Source organism: Ipomoea nil, unplaced genomic scaffold, assembly GCF_001879475.1.
Source record: "Ipomoea nil cultivar Tokyo-kokei standard unplaced genomic scaffold, Asagao_1.1 scaffold2942, whole genome shotgun sequence".
Classification (NCBI taxonomy): Eukaryota; Viridiplantae; Streptophyta; class Magnoliopsida; order Solanales; family Convolvulaceae; genus Ipomoea; species Ipomoea nil.
In genome coordinates, this window is record NW_017619370.1 from 1762399 (window position 1) to 1787586 (window position 25188).

Below are 25188 nucleotides of genomic sequence, written 5' to 3' on the forward strand. Positions count from 1 at the left end.
AAGGATTTATCACCTCCTTTATTTGGTGCTTGGTTTAGCACCTCCTTAATCATGGATAAAACTAAAAACAAGCAAAGAAAGGGAAGTTTTAAAAGTGAAGATGGAATATATGTTAGTTTTAATTTCTCTTTCTACTTTTCTCTATTTGTTTCGGACTTTCTTAACATAAAGAGAATGAAGAGTCATTGCTTAAATTACAGGACCTACAATTATTCCTTATTATTTGTTATTCTTGATGTGCCATTTTCACCCTATCAATCTTCAATTCATCCCTACCCGTACACGGATGCACATATTATATAACATATACACACATTTATTTATGTGTGTGTATGATGAATAAGATGAGAACACACACTCAAGCGCGAACGTACACCATTAGAGGTGAGCAAATTATCTATTAATCACTGGAGAATCGATTTTAGATTTAGAACTGTTTAGTATTGTATAATATTTTGAAGAGTTAATGAACGATTTGGTCATTCAATTATTATCAAACTGTTAATGTAGTCGCTCAATCGCTTATTCATCGATTTCGTTCCCGAAAACAATTATTTTTAGTCGATTTAGTCCCTCAGGCCGTGCATGTAATTTTTGCCTCTACTTTTACTTTCAAGTGCAGCTACTTTCATCTACAAGTGCATTTAATTTTGCCCTGTTATCATTCACTGATCAGGTGCACCTACTTTCACCTACTACAAGTGCACATACTTTCACCTAGGTGCACCTATTTATAACTATATGTGCACCTAGTTATAACTATATGTGCACCTAGATCTAGACACGTGGCGCGTGTTGATTGGTTCACATTTTCGCTCCTGGGCGCGACATTCGCACCTGAACTCAACTCTCACTCTCTCTCTCTCTCTCTCTCTCTATATATATATATATATATATATATATATATATATATATATATATATATATATATATATAAAATATTTTTTAAAAAATTGAGGGTCCTGTGCAGTCTCCCTAGTCAGTATGGCCAGGGTCGACCCTGAACATGGATTTCAGATAGAACTTATGAGGTACAAAAAGTTGAAAAATTACTTAGATTGCAATGAGATAATTTAACAAAAGGAGAAAAAATTAGAAAAATATTTTAAAATTTCTCTTGAATCTATACTATTTTGATTATTACTGACTCTGATACAATAACTCAAACTCATGATCGTTCATTTAAGAGAGTAACTTTATAACATTTCACCATTGCCTTCTTGAACTTATACTATAGCTATACACGGCTCTAATACAGATTTTTAGTTGAAGTATCAAAATGTGTGAAGTCACCTTCAACACATATACCTAGGCAAGGGATACTTTTGCATTATTCCACAAAAATGAAACTTTATATAACTTTCCAGACTGTATTCCACGCATAACTTAACTTTGCACAATCCAATTATTGCTTGCCTGCATAGCTTCTCAATAATTGCATCAATAATATAGACTACATTCCCTTTTTAAAAAATTCTTTAATTTCTATCCGTTTTAATTTGTTCAATCAGTGAGAAACGTGACAAAAATATAATACTCTCTATCTATACGAATATACAAATTTTCAGCATCAACAAGATAGCATGGTCAAGAATCTTAAAAAGGCTAAAAAATGTCGTAAACAATTAGCGGTCAAATTTTCATATTGATTTAAAAGGTGAGAAATCATTTTTATCCGCGCGATGCACGGAATGAATTTGTTATAATATTTTAAGAAAATATCTGGATTGATATATAATTATATAAATTATAACATCAAATATTATATAGTGCAACTGAAAAGATGGTACCCGGGTTGGACTTCCATTTGGAAGATTATGAGTTCGAGCCTCAGTGGAGGTGTTATTGGTTCTTTGTGTTTCAGTAGGTTGAGAAAGTATATGAACAGATACTACAATGTAATATAGAGCCAGTAGCTTCAAAAAAAAAAAAATATAAATTATAACATCAAATATTATATAGTGCAACTGAAAAGATGGTTTGGATCAATTATGTTTTGTGATGTTAATTGCTTGAGTTCGACCAAATAATTATTGAATTAATAGCTAATGTGTAGATGTAAGCATCCGGTGCTGAAATTTTGAGGATATTTTATGTATCCGTGTTTAGGGTTTGTATAACTTGAGCGAATGTGCTATTTGAAAAAAATATATAATATCAACGATTCGAATTATACATTATTGAAAATCTATTTGTAGATGACATTGGTAGTAGTAACAAAATCTTGTCCATCCTCATCTAGAGCTAACACCTTCAGGCTATCATAATAGGTGACTTGGGAAAAAACCACGTACAAATTTCCTTTTTAAAAAAAAAAAATTTCTATCCCGTTTTGTTCAATCAGTGAGAAATGTCACTTTCAATGGCCGGCTTTAAAAAATTGGAGACCAATTGTAAAAAGTTTAATTGAAATTATGAAATAAAAAAAAATTGATTAATTATTCAGGTGTTAAACAAAAGAATCAACAACTTTAGAACTTCAGGTGTGTATCATATACATTTTCTTACAAGTTTTTAATCACTCTATATAAGTAATTTGGGGCTTAGATAGAATTTATGAGATACAAAAAGTTGATAAATTATTCAGGTTGTAAAAAGATAATTTAATAAGGGGAGAAAAAATTAAGAAAATATTTTAGAATTTTCTTCAACTTATTCTGTAGATATATGTTCTGAAAAATAATTTGACAAGAACAAAAATAGTGATCCACTTCTTTTTTTTTTTTTTTTTTTTTTTTTTTTTTTAAAAACTTTCCAGACTGTATTCATGCATAGCTTAATGTCTAATTGCATGCATGCATGCATAGCTTCTCAACAGCGACATGGCCTTAATTATTAAAATTAAACTTGGCTTAAACATTCTCAGTATTTAGCTTTACTAAAATGAGATGCAATATATAATGTACGTATTACGACAACAATTGGCTTAATGTCTTTTGTCCATGTCCCTCTTAAGCCTACGGATATATATTTGGCAAATTATATTATGCACCGCGGTGCATAATCGATTATACACCGCGCATCAAAACGATGTCGTTTTATTTAATGAAAAGAAACGGAATCTTCACAAGAAATAATTCTATTCTTCAGTTTCATTTTGTATACATTGCAGTTTCAGTTCAACACAACTACAGTTTCATTCCGATATAACTACAGTTTCATTCAATATTTATACACTCAAATATGTGAAAATGTTATTTAATTTTATTTTATATACACTATAGTTTCATTAAAACACAACTACATGACCATTTCAATATAATTACAGCTTCATTGTACAATATACACTCAAATATGTGAAATGTTATTTAGTTTCATTTTATATATACTATAGTTTCATTTCACCACAACTATAATATCATTTTGATATAACTGTAGTTTCATTTGAAAATATAAAAATAATACGTGAGACAGGGTCGATTTGAACACACTGTAATGTCACTCTGTTATAACTGTAGAAACGACGCCGTTTTAACGCGCGGTGCATAATCGATTATGCACCGCGGTCCACGATATAACGACTGTATATATTTAGTAGCTCTTCATTTCTTATTTGAGTTAATACCCAATTTAGTCCTCGACTATAGTGGTTTTACTCAATTTAGTCCTAAGTGACTTTTTGTACTCAATTAAGTCCCGAACTTTGATGATTTTACCCAATAAGATCCTCCGTTAATAATTCCGTTAGTTGATTGTTAAAAGCAAGGTTAATATGGTAATTTCTTCTCCCTCCTCCATTTTAGTCAAATTGTCTTCTTCATCTTCTTTTCTTCGACTGTAATTAAAAAAAAAAAAAAAAAAAAAAACCCTTAAAGCAGCAAGGATAATTGTGAAAAAGATAAGAGAAAGATAGATACATAGAGAATAATTGTGATGAAATTGTTTGGTTTTGAATTAAAGTGGTCAATCATAGCGACGCAGCTGCCGAGAAGTACAGACATTGATATCAAGAATTACTGGATCACAAAGCTGGAGAAAAAGCTACTAGGCAGCAAGCTACAACCGTCGATGCCGCCGCCTGCAGGTTTGTATTCTTTTCCGCAGCAAACAGTGCCATTTCCCACACATTATTATTCACTGCCCGGGTGATCTTCAACCACAGGAAAACCCCATTGCTGCTGCAAACACCACCTTTTCATCTGCTGCATCCATTTTCTCCGTGGCCGCCAGCAATTCCCAGCAGGGAATTAACAACTTTCCCATCGACCTAGCAGACGACCTATTCTATGGATATGATCAGACTCAAGAAAGCTATAGCTATTCAATGGATCTCCACCAAGAAATGGCTCCGCCCAACATTCTTCAAGGGCCAAGCAACCTTATTTAGATCATTAATATAATAATCTTTGTGTTTTTTTCAAAAATTAATGTTAAACTACTAGTTCTTCATTAGCTAGGTTTCACTGAAACTGGAAATTAAATAATGTCTCTGTGTTGCACTATATATCACTTTCATCATCAAATCATTCATGCATGTAAGTTCCATTCCTGAGATATATGGAATCTTTATATTATCAACATCATTCACAATTATTCTCTATGTATCTATCTTTCTCTTATCTTTTTCACAATTATTCTTGCTTCTTTTAAGTTTTTTTTTTTTTTTTTTTTTTTTTTTAAATTAAAATTACAGTCGAAGGAAAGAAGATGAAAAAGAAATGAGGAAGAAGACAATTTGACTAAAAGGGGAGAGGGAGAAGAAATTATCATATTAACCCTACTTTTAACAATCAACTAATGGAATTATTAACGGAGGATCTAATTGGATAAAATCAGCAAAGTCCGGGACTTAGTTGAGTACAAAAAGTCATTTAAGAATAAATTGAGTAAAACTACTATAGTTGAGGACTAAATTGGGTATTAACTCTTTCTTATTTTCTTCTAAATGCTTACTGCCTTTAGTACGTTCATGTCCCTCTTAGGCCTGTGGATACTACTTTAATTTTGCTGAAAAAGAGAGAATTTGTTAGGAACAAGTGTATATAGATTTTGATGATACCAAACTGCCTTAGGATGTAAATCCCTATTTTTTGGTTTAATAGAAAGTCTCATATGACATAGGCATGAAATGTTAAACCATGCACAAGACTAGTAGAATAGGTCTACATGAAGATTCGAAGATGATCGAAAGATGCTTGCAAACGAAAGAAGGACTAAAGCAAGTCTCAGATGGTCTGCTTCGAGAAAAGGGACTTTCGTTCAAGAAGAAAGGACGAAAGATGAGGACAATCTTTCGGTCCTAATCATACAAGTCAAGGACAGACTTGTTAAAAGACAACTCTCATTAATGGAAACAATGAGAATGTTGTCTATCAATCAGTTGGGCAAATCGTTCGGACAAAAGGTGTCCTAGGAATGATTTTCACTAAAGACAAGAAGCATTAAAAGACTTGTACTATCTTGTCAGTGAACAATGACAAAAGCCATAATGCTTTTTGCTCCAACGGCTACACAATACAAATGAATTTAATGCCCATTGCCCACTGAGTAATACACACAGGGTTATTAGGTTTGAAATTTTCATCTCCCTCCAACGGATGGATTTTTCCACCTATAAACACCCCTCTTCACCATTGAAGAAGGTGCTGGTTAACTCACTCTCTCAATCTAAGAAAAGCATTTTCAAAGTAGCCCCATCTCCTTAGCTTTTCATAACCAGTGTTAGTTGTGAAGTTTTTCAAAAGCATATCCTTCCTCATACTTCACAAACTGAAGCTGTCTAGCTCTTTCATCAAGTGAAGATCTATCCAGACATCAAGACAAGCTTCAATCTGTTGGAGAAACACCAAATCTCTTTTCCAACATCTCAACTCAGGAGGTATGTAGTTGATAGAGGCGGAGTAAACTCTAGGAGTTGAAAAACCTGTCAAGTGGTTGTCCGGCTTAGTGATCAAGGAAGCCAGCTTGAAGTAGTTTATACTAGGAGTGGTAGTGCAAACCCTTTCACAAGTTGTGAAAGAAGAGTGGAGTAGGCACAATTGGCCGAACCACTAAAAAATCTCTGTCTCTCTCTTTATTTTTATCGCGTTTACTTTCGTGCTCAGCATATCATATCATATCGACCAAACACATCATCTTTATAAACACGAAAGAAGTGCAAAGAAAACTTAAATTTGAACCAATATTTTCGCTGCACACATCTTCGAAAGGAGAATAATCAAAAAGAATCGATTAGAGTCTATTCACACCCCCTCTAGACTCTCTCTGACCCTACCAGGACCAATAAGTGGTATCAGAGTGGTTACCTTGTACGGTAAACGTTTTGCGTTACTGCCTGGTAGATCCCTTTTTGCGAAAAATTTGCATAAATACAACTGTCATTTTTCATCTTTGCACAAGTTTTCTTAATGAAAAATGGAAAGAGATCATTCTAACCGTTCAAGGCCTCTTGCCTTTAATCTGTCAAAGTTTGATGTCTGGAAAGTGAGAATGCAGGCACATGTTTCGGCTATTCATGACGAAATGTGGGATGTGATAAGTGAAGGTCCCATCGTTGTTATGATGGTAAACACTCAGGCAGCTGTACAAGGAGCAGATGCAGAAACCATGATACCAAAGCCGAAATCTCAACTTACTTCAGATGAGAAGACTCGGGCCAATCTCGACAATGTTGCACGAGATATTCTCTATAAGTCTCTGGACGATTCGCTGTTCCCAAGAGTACGAAAGTGCACAACAGCAAAGCAAATCTGGGATACTCATGAGTTTAGGAGAAGGTGACGAACAAGAGAAAGATAACAAGCTCACCGTGGCTATGAAAAAGTTTGAGGATTTCAAGATGATGCCAAATGAAGTCAACACCGATATGGAGCTTAGATTCACAAAACTCATGGGCGATCTTTCGGATCTTGGAAAGGAGCTAACTGAAAAGGAGAAGAACTTAAAAATTCTTCGAGGGCTTCCAAAATCTTGGGACATGAAAGTTACAGCCATGAGAGATCATAGAGACATGAAGACAACCAGCACGAGTAAGATCTTCAGCGATCTCAAAGCATATGAATTCGAGCATAAGCCAAGGGAATCAGAAGAACCCGAAACAAGGAATATAGCCTTGGTGGCCAATCAACAAGCATCAACATCAAACAGGTCAAACTCTAACTCTTGTGAATTTTTATCTGACGAACAATATGCTTTGTTTGTGCGAAAAATGAAAAGGTTCATCAGGAAGAATAACTTTCAAGACTATCAAAGATCACCCAACCGAAGGCAATACGAAAGATCTCCTCAATCAACAAAACAAGAGACAATGGATTCGCAGATGTTGTGCTATAACTGCCGAAAGCCAGGGCACATTAAGGCGGATTATCATCATCCAATAGTAAGCAAGCATCAGGACCATAATGCAAATAAAAACTCACCAAGCGAAGTGATAAACCAGAATCATCAACATCTAGACATGAAAGAAGAAGAAAGGCAATGATGGTCAATGAGCCAACTGAGGAAGCACAACCCGAATCAAGCACCTCAAGCTCAAGCTCAGAAAGTGAGAGTTTAGAAGAAGAAAAAGGTCTTCTATGCTTATTCAGTCAGAAAGAAGAAACAAATGACCTTTGCCTAGTAGCTGATAATGACAAGGTAAACTCTCAAACCTCCTCTTCATGTCAAATAGAATACAGTTCTGATGGTGAAAGAAATCCAAATGAAACCATCTTTGAGATGATGATGGATTTCAAAGTAATCAAAAGCACATACTCTAAGTTAAAGGAAGAGAACTCTCGACTATTGATCAGCTACGATGACTAAGGCGAGTTAGAATTGATAACATAAAGCTAGCCATCGTAAAAGATCAGCTCGAAAAACAAGTTCTTCTTCTTAAAGAGCAGTGTACAGAAAGAGAGTTGCGGGAGCAACAATTGCGTGAGGTTCTTGATTCGTTCAATAATTTGTCCAACTTGATGGACCGAATGGTGAATGGATCAAAACTGCCTAGGGAAAGAACTAGAATTGGTTATGACCTCAGCTCCCCTTCACATGTCTTATTGAACAAATCCACAAACGTCTACTCTCGTGAAAGTTTCAAATCTCCGTTTGTTCAAGGCCCTACTCAAATGTCTAAACCGATGAAGGAGATTAACAATCGTGATCAACCACAATCGACAAGCTTATCGAAAGGAAAGGCTGTACAACGCATTGTGGAACCACGAAATGGGAATAACTTCAAAGGCAAACATAGGCATGATACTAATGTCAAAAGGAATGGACCGAAAGATGATAGATCTAATCTATACCATCAAAAAGGTCAGCCTACAAGCTAGGAATAACCAATCGAGGGTAAAAACAAATGTTAATTAGAGGCAAAATCGTTCTAAGCACCCACGAAAGGATCCTCTACGAGGAAACCCGAAAGGAGAACGTAACAGACATGCCAAGAGGTCACTTAGAAGACCAATGACAAGAAATGGATGGAGTAGACCATCCGAAGATGATTGGCTTGTTTATCCCGAACCCTTGTCAAAAGTGCAATTTGAGAAAATTCATCAGCATAAACAAACCAATTATTCTAAGCAGTATCGCAATCCACCCGGTGACTATTTTCAAAGTCGATACAAAGCTAAATCTTTTGCCAAAATCTATTATGATTATCAAGTTTTTAATGGATACAAAGGATCGAGGATGAGTCGAGTTAACTCTAGGTTCGTATGGATCCCAAAACTGACCACTAACCCTCAAGGACCCGAAACCGAAGGGGTACCTAAAGTTACATAATTTTGATTTCAGGAAAAATAGGTCATATGGTATGTCGACAGTGGATGCTCAAGACATATGACCGGAGACAAATCAAACTTGAGTAATTATAAAGAAATTGACGGTCCAAAAGTTATTTTTGGGGGAGAATTGAATCAAGTGGAAAGACGAAAGGAGTTGGAGATATCATCAGAAATGGAATTACTATTAGATGAGTCTCTCATGTTGAAGGACTCAAGTTCAACCTACTAAGTACAAGCCAATTCTGTGATAAAGGCTACAAAGTAGAATTCTCAAAGATATATGCAAAGTCATCAGCACTGAAGATAGTGATATTGTTATCACGGCAAAACGAAAGAAAAATATGTACGTAGTGGCCTGGGAACTTTCTAAAACTAATGTTTGTCTTGTTGCTACTAGTAATGCAGATTTAAGCCTAAAATGGCACAACAAGATGAGTCATCTAAACCTTAAAACTATCAACAAGGTGTCAAAGAAAGATCTAGTGGAAGGCTTACCAAAAGTTAGCTACGTTAAAGACAGAATTTGCGATGCATGTCAGAAAGGAAAGCAAATCAAGGCATCTTTCAAGTCAAAATCATCTGACACCAACTCTCGTCCTTTATGTTTGCTACACATGGATCTATTCGGTCCAGTTGATCCTGCAAGTCTGAGTGGACGAAAGTATTCTCTCGTCGTTGTAGACGACCACTCAAGATATACCCGGACGCACTTCTTAAGGAAGAAGAATGAGACTGAGAAAGTCTTACCAGACTTATTAAGATAATTGCAAAACGAAAAGGGTCTCAGCATAATAAGGATCAGATCAGACCAGGGGACAGAATTTGTAAACAAAGTTATTAAAGACTTTTGTGGACAAAATGGAATTTTCCATCAACTTGCGGCCGCACGAACCCCTCAGCAGAATGGAGTAGCCAAAAGAAGAAATAGAACCTTGGAGGAAGCCGCCCGAACCATGATAGCATATTCAGGTCTTCCTAAGCGCTTCTAGGCCAAAGCCATCAATACCGCGTGCTATACTCAAAATCGTTCCCTCATCAACAAAGCTCACAACAAAACCCCATACGAAGTGTGGAAAGGTAAGAAACCTGTTGTAGGTTATTTTCACATCTTTAGATGCAGGTGCTTCATTCACAATAACGGGAAAAATCACTTGAGAGCATTTGATGAAAGAGCGGATGAAGGAATATTCATGGGATATTCTTCAACCAGTAAAGCATTCAGAATCCTAAACAAAAGGACGATGGTCATCGAAGAATCTATCCACGTTAAATTTGACAAAAACGTTCAAAAGGCTGCACAAGAGAACATATAAATCAAAAATCTCAGCATACAAGCAGAACCAAGTCAAAGAGAAGAATAAGATTCGGACGATGAGGATGATTACACCAAATATCAAGGAAATAAACCAAATGAACCAGAAGTACAGGTTGAACCAGAAATCACAAATGGAGAAAATGCATCTTCATCACAACCCCCAAACGAACCGATGATATATGTTGAATTACCATACATACCTGAGATGAATATTCAAAATCAAACTACATCTTTCGAACTGGATCTACGGTGGTTAAGAGATCACCCACCTGACCAAGTAATTGGGAATATTCAAAAAGGAGTAAGAACTCGTGCTTCAATACACGAAAGTATGATGGCTTGCTTCTTATCTCAAATAGAGCCAAAAACGATTGATGATGCTATGAATGAATCAGATTGGGTCATAGCTATGCAAGAAGAGCTTCACCAATTCGAACGAAATAATGTTTGGGAACTTGTTCCTAGACTCACTCATCAGAATGTAATTGGAACAAAATGGGTTTTCAGAAACAAAATGAGTGAGGATGGCTTAATTGTTAGGAACAAGGCTCGTCTTGTGGCAAAAGGCTACTGTCAAGAATAAGGCATCGATTTTGATGAAACCTTAGCTCCAGTATCTAGACTTGAAGCTATACGAATGTTCTTAGCATATGCAGCATACAAAAACTTCAAGGTATATCAAATAGATGTAAAAAGTGCATTCTTAAATGGTCTTCTTGAGGAAGAAGTCTATGTGGAACAACCACCAGGTTTCACCATAGATTGTGGAAATGACAAGGTCTATCATCTTAAGAAAGCTCTATGTGGGCTAAAACAAGCCCCACGAGCTTGGTATGATACATTATCATACTTTCTTATCAATTATGGATTCACGAAAGGAGCTGTTGAGAAAACACTATTTCGTATAAAAAATAATGATCATATTTTACTTGTACAAATATATGTTGATGATATCATATTCGGTTGCACAAATCCTGATTTGTGTGAAAAGTTCTCCAATCTCATGCAAGGAAAATTTGAAATGAGCATGATGGGAGAACTAAATTACTTTATTGGATTACAAGTCAAACAGTGTCCTGATGGAATATTCATCAATCAGGCCAAATATACGAAAGATTTAATTCGAAATTTGGCATTGATGGAAAGACATCTGTGAAAATTCCCATGAGCACATCTTTACGAATGGAAATTGATAATGAAGGAAAAGATGTGGATCAAACAAAATATCATGGGATAATTGGATCTCTACTTTACCTAACAGTGAGTAGACCTGATATTTCTTTCGTTGTTGGGGTATGTGCAAGGTTTCAATCCAAACCCAAGGATAGCCATCTGAGTGCTACCAAAAAGATCCTAAGATACCTCAAGGGAACTCAAAGTGTTGGACTTTGGTACCCGAAAGGAGGATCTTTTGATCTAGTTGGTTACTCGGATGCTGATTTCGCTGGTGTTAGAATTGACCGAAAGAGTACCTCAGGAACATGCCAGTTCTTAGGGGGAAGACTCATGTCGTGGTTCAGCAAGAAACAAAATTCCATAGCTACCAGTACAGATGAAGCCAAATACATTGCGGCCGGAAGCTGTTTGTAACACCCAGTGTTACGGCCCCTAAAACCATTTAATCAATTAATCAGTAACCCAAGAGAAAGAATAAATTATAATTAATTAGGGAAAAAGGCCCACCATAGTCTATGGGCCCTCATGTATAAACCCCAACCCCTAAACCCAATCCTTAGTTCCAAAAGGAATAGAATTAGCGAGCCTATAATATTAGTTCCTTATTGGGACTCCTAAATGTATAAATAGAGGACTTAAGAGGCACCTTGAATCCCCCACAAGATTAACGCCCCACCACCCCAGAAAGAGCTCCAAGAATTCCCTTAGGAGAAATCAAGAAAGCAAGGAAGCTTAAAGAAAGATCCTTCATAGCCAAGGGATTAATTAAGGCTAAGAGGTAACCCATGTCTCAACAAAACCTATTTTCATAGCTATGATTTCCCCTTAGGGTTTCCCCCATATATGATTGTAAATGGCGAATTACTATGATTATTATTGATGTTGATTTAATGATTCCATGGGGAATCTTGATAATCTTGATATTGGGAGTTTCTTGATAATTATGATGTTCTTGATGATTAATCGGGATTTTGATGATTATGTGTTGTTCTTGATGATTATGATGTTCTTGATGATTAATCGGTATCCTTGATGATTATGTGTTGTCCCTACCGAATCTTGCAATTAGAAGACGAACCGTATTCTTGTTGATATAAAAGTGATTAGAACCCTAGGTTGCATCGTATGATCTTATTCTTGGATTATCGGGTGGGAAATCGCATGTTTGGGTGTTGATTATGATTAGAAAAGCATGTTAGGTTATGTGCCGTTCGTCTATCGTATTTGATCCGTTAATTGTCTATGTGTTGTCGTTAATCACGTTGAAAAGTGTCTAAGCATGGTTTCGGGTTCCACAACGGTTCCCGGGGCGAAAAGTGATGAAAAGAGTCAGTGGGGGGTAGGGGACCCACCACCTACCCGCGGCAATTCGGGCAGCTCCGGCAGCGGGCAGCCGGCGGGCGGGCAGCTGCCCGCCGGGCACCCGCTGCCCGGAACAGTGACAGCCGGCGGGCAGCCGGCGGGTGGACCCCCACCCACCGGCTACCCGCTGGAACTTCTCCCCCTCGGGACCCCGGCTTCCCCGTTTGATGTTTCCCCGATCCCCGTGGTGTCCCAACGGACCCCGTTTGTCGTGCCCATGTCTAGTTTGATGTTTCGGGTACCGTTCGTAGGTTTATGAGTCTATTATATTGCATGCTAGTTGAATTGGTATCCCGTTGACCTAGGTGAAAGAAGTATGAACCCCTTAGGACTATTCTTAGTATGTGATGGATCACGCATAGGTTTGTTATACGCTTTATCCCCCTTCCCAATGTGTAATGTGGGTTGCATGTGCTTGCTGTGTGTTATGTGTGTGTGTTACCCCAATTCGGTTGCGATCGGATTGGTATCCTGAGCTGCGGTTCAGAAGCTGGCTGCGGTCAGATTGGTATTCCTGGCTGCGGTCAGATGACATTCTCTTGGGCTGCGGTCCACCGTTAGGTTGCGATCAAACGTTTCTATACGAGCTGCGGTTCGTCCTTTATCCTGGCTGCGGTCAGATGACACTCTCTTGGGCTGCGGTCCACTGTTTGGTTGCGATCAAACATTATGATGAGCTGCGGTTCATCGGTCGGTTGCGATCGACCTCCCCGTGTTGCGATACGGGGCATGGTGCTGCGGGGCTGTGTCAGAGCTATATGCGCTGACCCTCATGTATGGGCATGTGATCGGTCCCGTGGCGCCAACAATGTGCGTTGTGTGTGATATGGACGAGTTGTGACTATGATGCCTTGGGATGTGACTATGGGTTTCATATTGGGGTTTGTTTATGATGGGATTATGATTACCGTTTATGCCTTGTCGTAACTGCTTATTCTATTGTGAAATGCTTATGCTTGCTATGTCTACTACTGGTGTCTAGCCTTAACTGTTGAGTCATTCCCGGTTTTAAAAGCTAGAGTTCGTAGGATATATCTTCATGCTCAAAATGGTTTTCGTATATCTATATGTATTGCTATATGTATTGTATTTCAACGCGTTGGAGTGGGTTACCAGCATCTCTCGCTGAACAGATATATTTGGCTTTCAGGCACAGAGGATTAGAGCACGGGAGCGCGCTAGAACTGGAGCGTAGAAGTAGTATAGTTTCCCTTTCGGCCTGCGTGCCATGTTATGCATTTATACTTCGGAGGATAGTAGTTAGACAGCCTGTGCACCTGGGTTCTCTAGCCCAGGTGTGGCATAGCACCCCGTACACTTATGTTACGCTTTGGGATTTAATGAGATGTTACCTTTATTATATAAGTTTTAAACGTCTTGAAAATCTGGGGTGTTACACTGTTGTGCTCAAATATTGTGGATGACACATCAATTGAAGGATTACGGTGTAACAACACGAGAAGTATGCATAAAATGTGATAATACAAGTGACATCGCTATCACCCAAAATCCTATCTTACATTCTCGAACGAAACATATTGATATCAAGTATCACTTTATTCGAGATCACGTCGAAAAGAAGGACATATTACTCGAATATGTCAACACAGATGATCAGCTAGCAGACATTCTCACTAAACCACTCTGTGAGAATAGGTTTGCTACTCTTAGACATGAAATTGGTATGCTTGAAATGACTTAACAAGCATGTGTACTGTGAAGATTTCACTCAAATGATTCCTGGAAAGATTCCAAAAAGAAAATCTTGAGGAAATCAAAAGAAAGATATGTTGGATAGATTTACACACAAGATGACATCTTTTCTCGCTATAAAAGGACAATCTTTGCCTACTAATAGGCTCACGCTAACCCTTTATTCAACTGTGTTCTTCTTTAGAATCTCTTATTTGCAGGTATGAGCACAAGCAAAGGAAAAGAGAAGATGAGTGAACAGTATCTGAACGACGCTCAAAAGATAACCAACTCGAAGGTTGTCAAAATCACGAAGAATCATCCTAACGAAGTAGAAATTTTCTTCAGTCCTTCGGAGATTGAAGAAAATAAGAAGGCTATAGACAAAATCCCAGCGGACTCTTGAGCCAATCAGGAATATTATCTAAAACATGCTCGAAAATTTGCATATGAACGAATTATGATAATTAAGAATGCTGGAGGCAAGTCAGAGGGTGGTAAACCAGCCACTTTCCGCTGGTATCCCATTGAAGAGAGGTCACAAAGTTTGATAGATATCTCTCATGTTCAAATCCGTGAGCCTACTGAACTGGAGTCCCACAAATCATTCCTCACTCTCAGCGATCTAGATGAGTACAAGGACATGAAGAGTGTACTCGAAAGGAGTGAAAGCTATGACCTCTCACCAAGTACTCCACCAAATTTGTCCACCCCTCTGAAATCAACCGCAAGCAGCAAAAAGAAGATGGACTAACTTCACGAATCTTCGTCAAAAATGTCATCTTCCTTTATGTGCTAAAATCATGATTCTTTTCTGTTGTTTCATTTGAGTCATGGACTCTAATGATATCTTCAATTATGTCATGATGATTATTCCTAATCTTTGCGAATTCTACATATCTATTGGTCAAAATCTCAAGTATGACGCATCGATCCAAGAGCCACATTGATAAGTGAAATTCTCTAAAAATTCAAACAGGAATTGATAACTCTTGAGAAAATCCATGATCTTGGGAATCATCACACTAACTCGTGAATGCATTGCTCAATCTATTTAAGGGCAGATAGCTCTACAAGTAATTCACATTCTCTGAAAATGGACGCTCATAAAAACAAAATATCTGACGCTTTAAGTGTTGCACCAAAGAAATCCAAAGTTCCTGTTCCTGAGAAAATGAGTAGGATTCTTGCCAAATACACTGAGCAAGAACTAAAGGAACTCAAGGAGGACATAGAAGAACCAGATTTTGAAAAGAATCTCTACAACTACATCGATAGTATTCCATTTACTCACTGGCTTCCTCCTGAAAGTGAAAATGAGTCCGGTGTGTCGTTTAATACCTGGAGAAATGAGGTACGAGCCTGCTTGGATGGCAAGTTTGAAGATGAAGACTCAGTGGATAGCCCGAGCGTCAAGAAGGATGAAGAAAACTGAGTCTCTGTATTTCTTGTAGGACACGAGTTTTAGTGTTATGTGTGTGATGTAATAAGTGTCCATGACTATCCATTAATAAAATTTCTTGAAGGTTATCTCCTTAATTGTTGTGAAACTTTATTTGATTCGTAACAATTGTTAAAGTAAGCAGAAGAATCATATGGGACCAACAAGGAATCTCCATAACTGGTTATCACGTATTCAAATGGTATTTATTAGTTTTTTGCGTTATTAGTCAGGATTAAATAAAAGGTTGGCTTACTAACATAAAGACATTGAATGGTCATTCAATTCTCATCAATTTCAAGAAGGACTATCATTCAGTTTTAGCTATAAAAGGGACATGGGCTGTGAATATGAAATTCACTCATCCCATTCATAAATTTCATCACACAAAGGAAACTTGATCATAGCTCGTCGTAAGCCAGTTACACGAGCACAGACTCAAAGGCAAAAGGAAACTACTCGAAAAGTCCCGAGAGGAACAGGGAGATCTCTATCCAGGGAATAGCATGAGAGCCCCCCCTAGACGTCTCGTTAGATAGCGGACAACATGGTCATGATGATGGTTTCTTCATCTATGCATCTGAAGAAGATCCTATTATGGATCAACAAGAAGCACCTCCCCCAGTGGAAGGAGGAAGAAATTTTCCATCTGCTGAGGATTGGAAGAAACCTTATGCTGATCACGATTATCTTGAGTATCTGAGTACATGTCCAATTGAATCAGAGTTGAGTAATGAAACTGATGAGGAACCAATCGAAACTAAGGACGAACCAGTCTTACCCTCCAGTTCTCGTGCAACCAGGACCTCCAAATGGTTTCAAAAGGAGTTGGGAAAAATGATGCAGACTAGAGAGAAAACAATCAAAGACAAGAAAGGAAAAGAGAAGAAGTAGCTTTACTTCTTAAGTCTACTAGAATAATCTATGTAATCTTGTCTTATGTTCTCTCTGGTTACTCTGAATAAAATCTCGTATCTTTCGTGTTGATTCGTCTTTAAACGAAACTTTATTTGTTTCGCATCGTTACATGCACGAATCGTCATTCAATGAGAATATTTGTACTCAGGAATATTTTAGAAAGAAGACATGGCAGCTTTTACAGTCACCACCTAATCTTTCATCAAATGAAGATCTTGAAAACTCGAAACTTCTGAAATGTTGTTATCGTGATTGATCTTATCATACAGATGCCAAGCCCGTGACCTCGTCTCTTCTATATAAATGAGCTATTCTTTTCAAGGTTCTCACTCATCCAATCTCTCAAATGGACAAAGGCAAGGAGATTGCATACTCAGGTGAAGCTGAAAACAAGGGGAAGGTTGATCGGAAGAAGAAAGGCCGCATACACTATGCCAGTGGAGAAAGCTCGGAGAAGCGTTCAACTCTCGTTGCAGCAAGTGAGATTTCACCACCACCAATTCAGAACGAGGCACCTCCTCCACAAGTTGGAACCGAAGCTAATCCCTTTGAGAAATTCCTCAACAATCCTCTGCACACCAGAGAATATGTGTTATGGCTTCGAGATCTTCCATGTACTGATGAGAAAGTCAATGAGGACGAAACTTCTGACACAGAATATGACTATGTGTTGACTTATCTTCTCGCCTTCGAGCTCTTCCGAAAGGATTATCTCAAAAAGAGACCTCTTGAGATTCTGAAGACCAAAGCAAAGAAGAGAAGAAAATGGAATCTCTCGTTGTGTTCCGAAATGTATTAGATGATTGAGTCTGTTTGTTCTTATCTATGTTTCGTGTACTCAATAATCAATCATCTTTATGTTTCGTGTCTAAAAGTGATGATTTCTTTTGAACCATGATCACACGAAAGAACAACATTCCTCTTCACAAAACTTTATTTGATTTGTGGAGATGTGAACATCAAAAACTTCTTCATTAAGTAATTCATGACAAAAGGTTTGTGGAGATGTGAACATCAAAAACTTTATTTGATTTGTGGAGATGTGAACATCAAAAACTTCTTCATTAAGTAATTCATGACAAAAGGTGAACCGGCTAGAACAAGGACGGATTTTTCTTAAACCGTCCGATGGGAGTTATGAAGAGCATCGTGTGGTCGAGAAATTCGGTCCACTAACCCATGATCATGTTAGATCATGTCAGCGGAAAGGACGGGCATTAATTTCCCTTGTCCCATACTCAAGTGAATTTCTCTCTCCACATTAAATGTGGAATGACAATTTTTGATCTGATATCTTCCTTATCAGATGAATTCCACAGATATATTGCCTTATATACGTAACTTGTCAGATGTGACCCAAAACCTTTTGAACTTACCAATACCCTTTCAAATTCAAACTACGGGTCACCCATCAACCTGACCAAAACAAATTCGGTTATACCCACTTGTCAACCCTACAAACACTTCTCATAACTCTTTTTTCCCTACCGTGATTAGCCTAAACCCTCTCAAACACTCCCAAACACTTACAAAAACTTCTCAACCTCCTTCAAACTCTCCCAAGAACCCTTCAAACCAAAAATGGCGAAGAAATCTAAATCAAAGGTCCCCAAAGAAGTTCAACCCTCATCTGCTGAGAAGCTTCCGACGTTTCCAACTTCAGATGAATCCTTCATCAAGTCCAGCGAACACTTCATTGCTTGTGGATACATGTGGGATGCTCATGGATTTCTTCAGTATTCCATCGACAAGAAGTTCGGAGAAACAATCATCAATCTTCTACAGGAAAGTGGTTTATACAGTTTTGTGACTCATGTTTACACGTTCTTTTATCCTTTTGATGTCACACAGTTCTATTTGAATGCATCTGTCTCCACTGATAATTCTACAATCACCTCTGAAGTGAACGCGACGACCATCTCCTTAACATCGGAGGACATCCAAAAGGCGTTTGGTTTTCCAGAAAGAGATGCCTCCTATAGATCAAATTTTTTGATGTATGCGTATGATCCGATTGCATTTTATGCCCAAATCAAGAATTCTCAGAGTCGGATTGATGTGAAGTGGTCGTTGAAGAAGAAGTGGTTTTGACTTGACTATGAGTTTGTTGCAGACATCTTCAACAAAATAGTTGATCATAAGTCATTTGGCACAGATGATGTTACTCAAGACAAGTTGAAGATGATTCATGCATTCTTACATCGCTACAAAGTGGATTGGTCAAGAATCGTTTTTGATCAACTTCTGGTCCATGTTATTGCCGAGAACACTGGAGAATGAGACATATGGCGAAAGGTTGGTTTCGGATTGATGATAGGCCACCTGCTTCGTTTAAAAAATGTCCCTTTACGAGAGAGCGTTTCACCAAGTTCAAAAATCTGCCACATGAAGTCCAAACCCTCGGGTTATGATAAACAAAAGGCAATTGAGTTGGACTTGCCCATCCCAGAGTCAAAGTCAAAGTTCAAATTGTTGGAAATAGGCAGTCATATTTACTCTACTCTAGGAAGTTGTAGCTTTGAGAAGAGGAGTAGTTTTTTAGCATTTATCATGACCTTTCATATTCCTTTCTCTATGCCTATATATATGGTTGTAATTTGGAGAACTTGAGTGACATACAATGAAATAAAGTATTCTTTCTTCCTTTTCCCTCTACTGTTTTAACATGGTTTCAGAGCCACCTTCTTTAGGGCCTGAAAACTTTTTTAGATGAACACAGTGAATTGTGTTCTTAACCACTGCTACTGCCTCTTTCTATATTATTCAATACTGGGAGCTTTGTTCACAAAGGTGGTACCACAACCCTCCAACAAGGACTCTGGCGACCTTGCCCATCTTTTCCGGCCGCCCATCGTCAACACACGCACTCTCACGCGCCACCTCCAAGGCAGACCTCCGACGCCACGCGCCGGCGGGTGAGGCTTATTCCGGCGACTTTTTCCAGCCAAAATTTCCAGATCAGCTTGTTTATTTCCTTCGACCCTACCGATGTTTTTCTCATATTTTTCCGATGATTATGGAAGAACACAAAAGTCTGAAAAGTGCATTAAAAATTTCCAGTACCACTGTCTCTCATACTGCCCTTGCATTAAGATCTGAATTAGTTTGGGTCTTGGATTTTGGAGCCACTGATCACATCTCTGGTAACCCCTCATTTTTCTCTCATATTAATTTCTCAGACTCTCTTCCTGCTGTTACTTTCGGTGATGGGTCAAAAGGAAAGGCTATAGGAATTGGAAAATTCATCATTTATTCTTTATCTTTATCTAATGTCCTTTACATTCCCGGTTGTCCCTTCAACTTGATCTCAGTTAGTCAACTTACTCATTTTCTGAATTGTCTGGTTACCTTTTCCTCTGATTCTGTAATTATTCAGAATCGTCAAACAAAGGAGACAATTGGTGTAGGAAATGAATCACGAGGTCTCTACCACCTTTTACATCCTACCAATACAAAAATAGCCTGCGCTGCTACTGTTTCACCTCTCCTTAACCATTGTCGCTTAGGACATCTAGATCTCAATAAACTAAAACAACTTGTTCCAAGTTTGTCAAGTTTAAAAGCCATAGAGTGTGAATCATGTCAACTTGGGAAACACTCAAGAACCTCATATTCTAGTAGAGTGAATAGGAGACCTACTACCCCGCCCATTCTCTCTAGTTCACTCCGATGTTTGGGGACCATGTCGGGTTTCATCTATTTTGGGATTCTCATATTTTGTTGTCTTCATTGATGATTTCTCTCTATGCACTTGGGTCTTTTTAATGAAAAACCGTTTTGAATTATTTGATGTATTTCAGAAATTCTACAATGAAATTGTGAATCAATTTGGGGTATCTCTCAAAATCTTACGAAGTGATAATGCAAGAGAGTATTTTTCTGACTCTTTCACTTCTTTCTTTTCATCACATGGAATACTTCATGAATCTTCATGTGCTAGAACTCCTAAACAAAATGGAGTTGCTGAACGAAAAATTCGGCATCTTGTTGAAACAGTCTGTACTTTGCTCATTCATAACAAGGTTCCTAAGAATTTTTGGGGGCATGCTATACTTCACTCTTGCTATCTTATAAATCGGATGCCTTCTTCTGTTTTGCAAGGAAAAATTCCTCTTCAGGTCTTGCGCCCACAGGAGCCTCTCCATAAGCTCCCATTATGGATCTTTGGGTGCACTTGTTTCGTTCATGACTCTTCCCCAGGACGTGACAAACTTGATGCTAAGGCAATAACGTGTGTTTTCATTGGATATTCTCGTCTCCAAAAGGGGTTTAGGTGTTATTGACCTAAAACACATCGTTTCTATATTTCCTTTGATGTTATATTCTTTGAAATAACACCCTTTTTCTCTTCCACCTCCATTGAGTCTGATTTCCTAGGGAAACCCACTGAGCTAACAGAAATTCTCCCTGTTCCTACTTTTTCAGAACCTGTATCTCACACTGTTCCTGAAAGAACTATACAGATTCCTGAAAGAACTACACCAAATCCAACCATTCAAGAGAAAGGACATGTTTCACCATTTAGGTACACCTATCAACGACGCAATCGTCAAAACTCCCAAGAGGAATTGGAACAAGTGTATATAGATTTTGAAGATACCAAACTGCCTTTAGATGTAGACCCCTATTTTTTGGTTTAATAGAAAGTCTCGTATGACATAGGCATGAAATGTTAAACCATGCACGAGACTAGTAGAATAGGTCTACATGAAGATTCGAAGATGATCGAACGATGCTTGCAAACGAAAGAAGGACTAAAGCAAGTCTCAGATGGACTGCTTCGACAAAAGGGACTTTCGTTCAAGAAGAAAGGACGAAAGATGAGGACAATCTTTCGGTCCTAATCATACAAGTCAAGGACAGACTTGTTAAAAGACAACTCTCATTAATGGAAACAATGAGAATATTGTCTATCAATCAGTTGGGCAAATCATTCGGACAAAAGGTGTCCTAGGAATGATTTTCACTAAAGACAAGGAGAATTAAAAGACTTGTACTATCTTGTTAGTGAACAAGGACAAAAGCCATAATGTTTTTTGCTCCAATGGCTACACAGTACAAATGCATTTAATGCCCATTGCCCACTGAGTAATACACACTGGTTATTAGGTTTGAAATTTTCATCTCCCTCCAACGGATGGATTTTTCCACCTATAAATACCCATCTTCACTATTGAAGAAGGTGCTGGTTAACCCACTCTATCAATCTAAGAAAAGCATTTTCAAAGCAGGTCCATCTCCTTAGCTTTTCATAACCAGTGTTAGTTGTGAAGTTTTTCAAAGGCATATCCTTCCTCATACTTCACAACCTGAAGATGTCTAGCTCTTTCATCAAGCGAAGATCTATCCAGACATCAAGACAAGCTTCAATCTGTTGGAGAAACACCAAATCTCTTTTCCAACATCTCAACTCAGGAGGTAGTTGATAGAGGCGGAGTAAACTCTAGGAGTTGAAAAACCTGTCAAGTGGTTGTCCGGCTTAGTGATCAAGGAAGCCAGCTTGAAGTAGTTTGTACTAGGAGTGATAATGCAAACCCTTTCTCAAGTTGTGAAAGAAGAGTGGAGTAGGCACAGTTGGCCGAACCACTATAAAAATCTCTGTCTCTCTTTATTTTTATCGCGTTTACTTTCGTGCTCAACATATCATATCATATCGACCAAACGCATCATCTTTATAAACACGAAAGAAGTGCAAAGAAAACTTAAATTTAAACCAATATTTCCGCTGCACACATCTTCGAAAGGAGAATAATCGAAAAGAATCGATTAGAGTCTATTCACCCCCCCTCTAGACTCTCTCTGACCCTATCGAGACCAACAGAATTGATGGTTGATTGGTCATTCAAAGCATTCCAAGCTAAAAGAATTATGCATCCTCATTCTAAAAGTTCAACCTCAACCTCCTCCAACTTTCTTTGCTGAAAGGATCGGAGTTGGAAGATCATTTTAGCAAGATAACTTGTGGCTGATCCTTAGCTAGAGATTGATCTGATAGTGATATGTAGTAAGTATAGTGATAATCATATCATATTATTTTTTAAATTTATTCAAGAAATTTTAATGTGTATGTAACACCCCGTGTTACGGCCTTCAATCCCGGATTAATTATTAAATTAATCCCGTTAATAATAATTAAATATGATTTAATTCGGTTAGGTTTCCTTTAATTAATTAATAAAGGTCCACCATGAACTGTGGACCCTTGCCTAAATTAGAGTCCTAAGCCTATTAGGAATAAAGAAAGTAAACCCTTTACTATTCAGATTCTAATTAGGAATCCTAGACCTAGTTATCTATTAGGAATAAAGGAAGTAGGCCTTTTACTATTCAGACTACGATTAGGATTCCCTTTAATTAATTAATATGGTCCACTATGGACCATGGACCCTTATCCCTAAACCCAATCCTTAGTTCCAAAAGGAATAGAATTAGCAAGCCTATAATATTAGTTCCTAACCAGGACTCCTAAATATATAAATAGGGGACTTAAGAGGCACCTAGAACCCCCCACCACAATAAACGTTCCACCACCCCAAAGTGCTCCAAGAATCCCCTTAGAAGAAATCAAGAAAGCAAGAAAGCTTAAAGAAAGACCCTTCATAGCCAAGGAATTAATTAAGGCTAAGAGGTAACCCATGTCTCAACAAAACCTATTTTCATAGCTATGATTCCCCCTTAGGGTTTCCCCCATATTATTGTGATTGGCGAAATATGATGATGATTATTAATGTTTGATGTGATGATCCCATGGGGGATCTTGATAATCTTGATATTGGGAGATTCTTTATAATTATGGTGTTCTTGATGATTATGTGGAGTTCTTGATGATTATATGTCGTTCTTGATAATTGTATGGCGTTCTTGATGCTTATGTGTTATTTCTACCGAATCTTGTAATTAGAAGACGAATCGTATTCTTGTTGGTATAAAAGTGATTAGAACCCTAGGTTGTATCGTATGATCTTATTCTTGGTTTATCGGGTGGGGAAATCGCATGTTTGGGTGTTGATTATATTTAGAAAAGCATGATAGGTTATGTGGCGTCCGTTTCTTGTATTTGATTCGTTAATTGTCTACGTGTTGTCGTTAATTGCGTTGTAAAGTGTCGGGTTCCACAACGGTTCCCGGGGCGTAAAGTGTGTGAAAAGAGTCAGTGGGGGGTAGGGGACCCGCCACCTACCCGCGGCCGTGAAACACCGCCCGGCAACGGGTGGCCGGCGGGCGGGCAGCTGCCCGCCGGCGACCCGCTGCCCGGAACAGTATTATCCGGCGGGCAGCCGGCGGGTGGCCCCCACCCACCGGCTACCCGCTGGAAATTCCCCCATCTCGGGATCCCGGCTTCCCCGTTTGATGTTTCCCCTTTCCCCGTGGTGTCCCAACGGACTCCGTTTATCGTGCCTATGTCTAGTTTGATGTTTCGGGTACCGTTCGTAGGTTTATGAGTCTATTGTATTGCATGCTAGTTGAATTGGTATCCCGTTGACCTAGGTGGAAGGAGTATGAACCCCTTAGGACTATTCTTAGTATGTGATGGATCACACATAGGTCTTGTTATACGTTTTCTCCCCTTTCCTAATGTGTAATGTGGGTTGCATGTGCTTGCTATGTGTTATGTGTGTGTTACCCCAATTCGGTTGCGATCGGATTGGTTATCCTGAGCTGCGGTTCAGAAGCTGGCTGCGGTCAGATTGATACTCTTGGGCTGCGGTCCACCGTTTGGTTGCGATCAAACGTTTCTATACGAGCTGCGGTTCGTCCTTTTTCCTGGCTGCGGTCAGATGACATTCTCTTGGGCTGCGGTCCACTGTTTGGTTGCGATCAAACGTTTCTATACGAGCTGCGGTTCGTCCTTTTTCCTGGCTGCGGTCAGATGACATTCTCTTGGGCTGCGGTCCACTATTTGGTTGCGATCAAACACTATGATGAGCTGCAGTTCATCGGTCGGTTGCGATCGACCCCTCCGTGTTGCGATACGGGGCAGGGTGCTGCGGGGCCGTGTCAGAGCTATATGCGCTGACCCTCATGTATGGGCATGCGATTGGTCCTGTGGCGCCAACAAAGTGTGTTATGTGTTGTGACATGGATGAGTTGTGATTACGAGTGTCTTGGGGGATGTGACTATGGGATTTATATTGGGGATTGTTCATGTTGGGTTATGATCATTGTTTATGCTTTGCCTTATCTGCCTTATCTGTTGAGAACTGCATATGCTCGTTATAACTGTTGCTTGTGTCTGGCCTTATCTGTCGAGTCATTCCCGGTTTTAAAGCTAGAGTTCGTAGGACATATCTTCATGCTCAAAATGGTTTTCGTATATCTATATATATCTCTATATGTATTGTATTTCAACGCGTTGGAGTGGGTTACCAGCATCTCTCGCTGAACAGATATATTTGGCTTTCAGGCACAGAAGATTAAGTCACTGGAGGGCGCTAGAACTTAGAAGTAGATAGTTTCCCTTTTGGCCTGCGTGCCACGTTTACGTATTTACGCTTTGAGGATATTAGTTAGTTAGCCTGTGCACTTGGGTTCTCTAGCCCAGGTGTGGCATAGCACCCCGAACGCTTGTATTTATA

At 38.6% G+C, this 25188-nt stretch overlaps 1 long non-coding RNA gene across 1 annotated transcript; it reads left to right on the plus strand.

Moving 5' to 3' along the window:
• The first annotated feature begins 3804 nt into the window (after window positions 1-3804).
• Window positions 3805-4533, plus strand: LOC109162487. Its single transcript, XR_002051099.1, has 2 exons — window positions 3805-4024; window positions 4103-4533. It is a non-coding gene; the product is annotated as an uncharacterized LOC109162487 (long non-coding RNA).
• Window positions 4534-25188: the final 20655 nt, after the last annotated feature.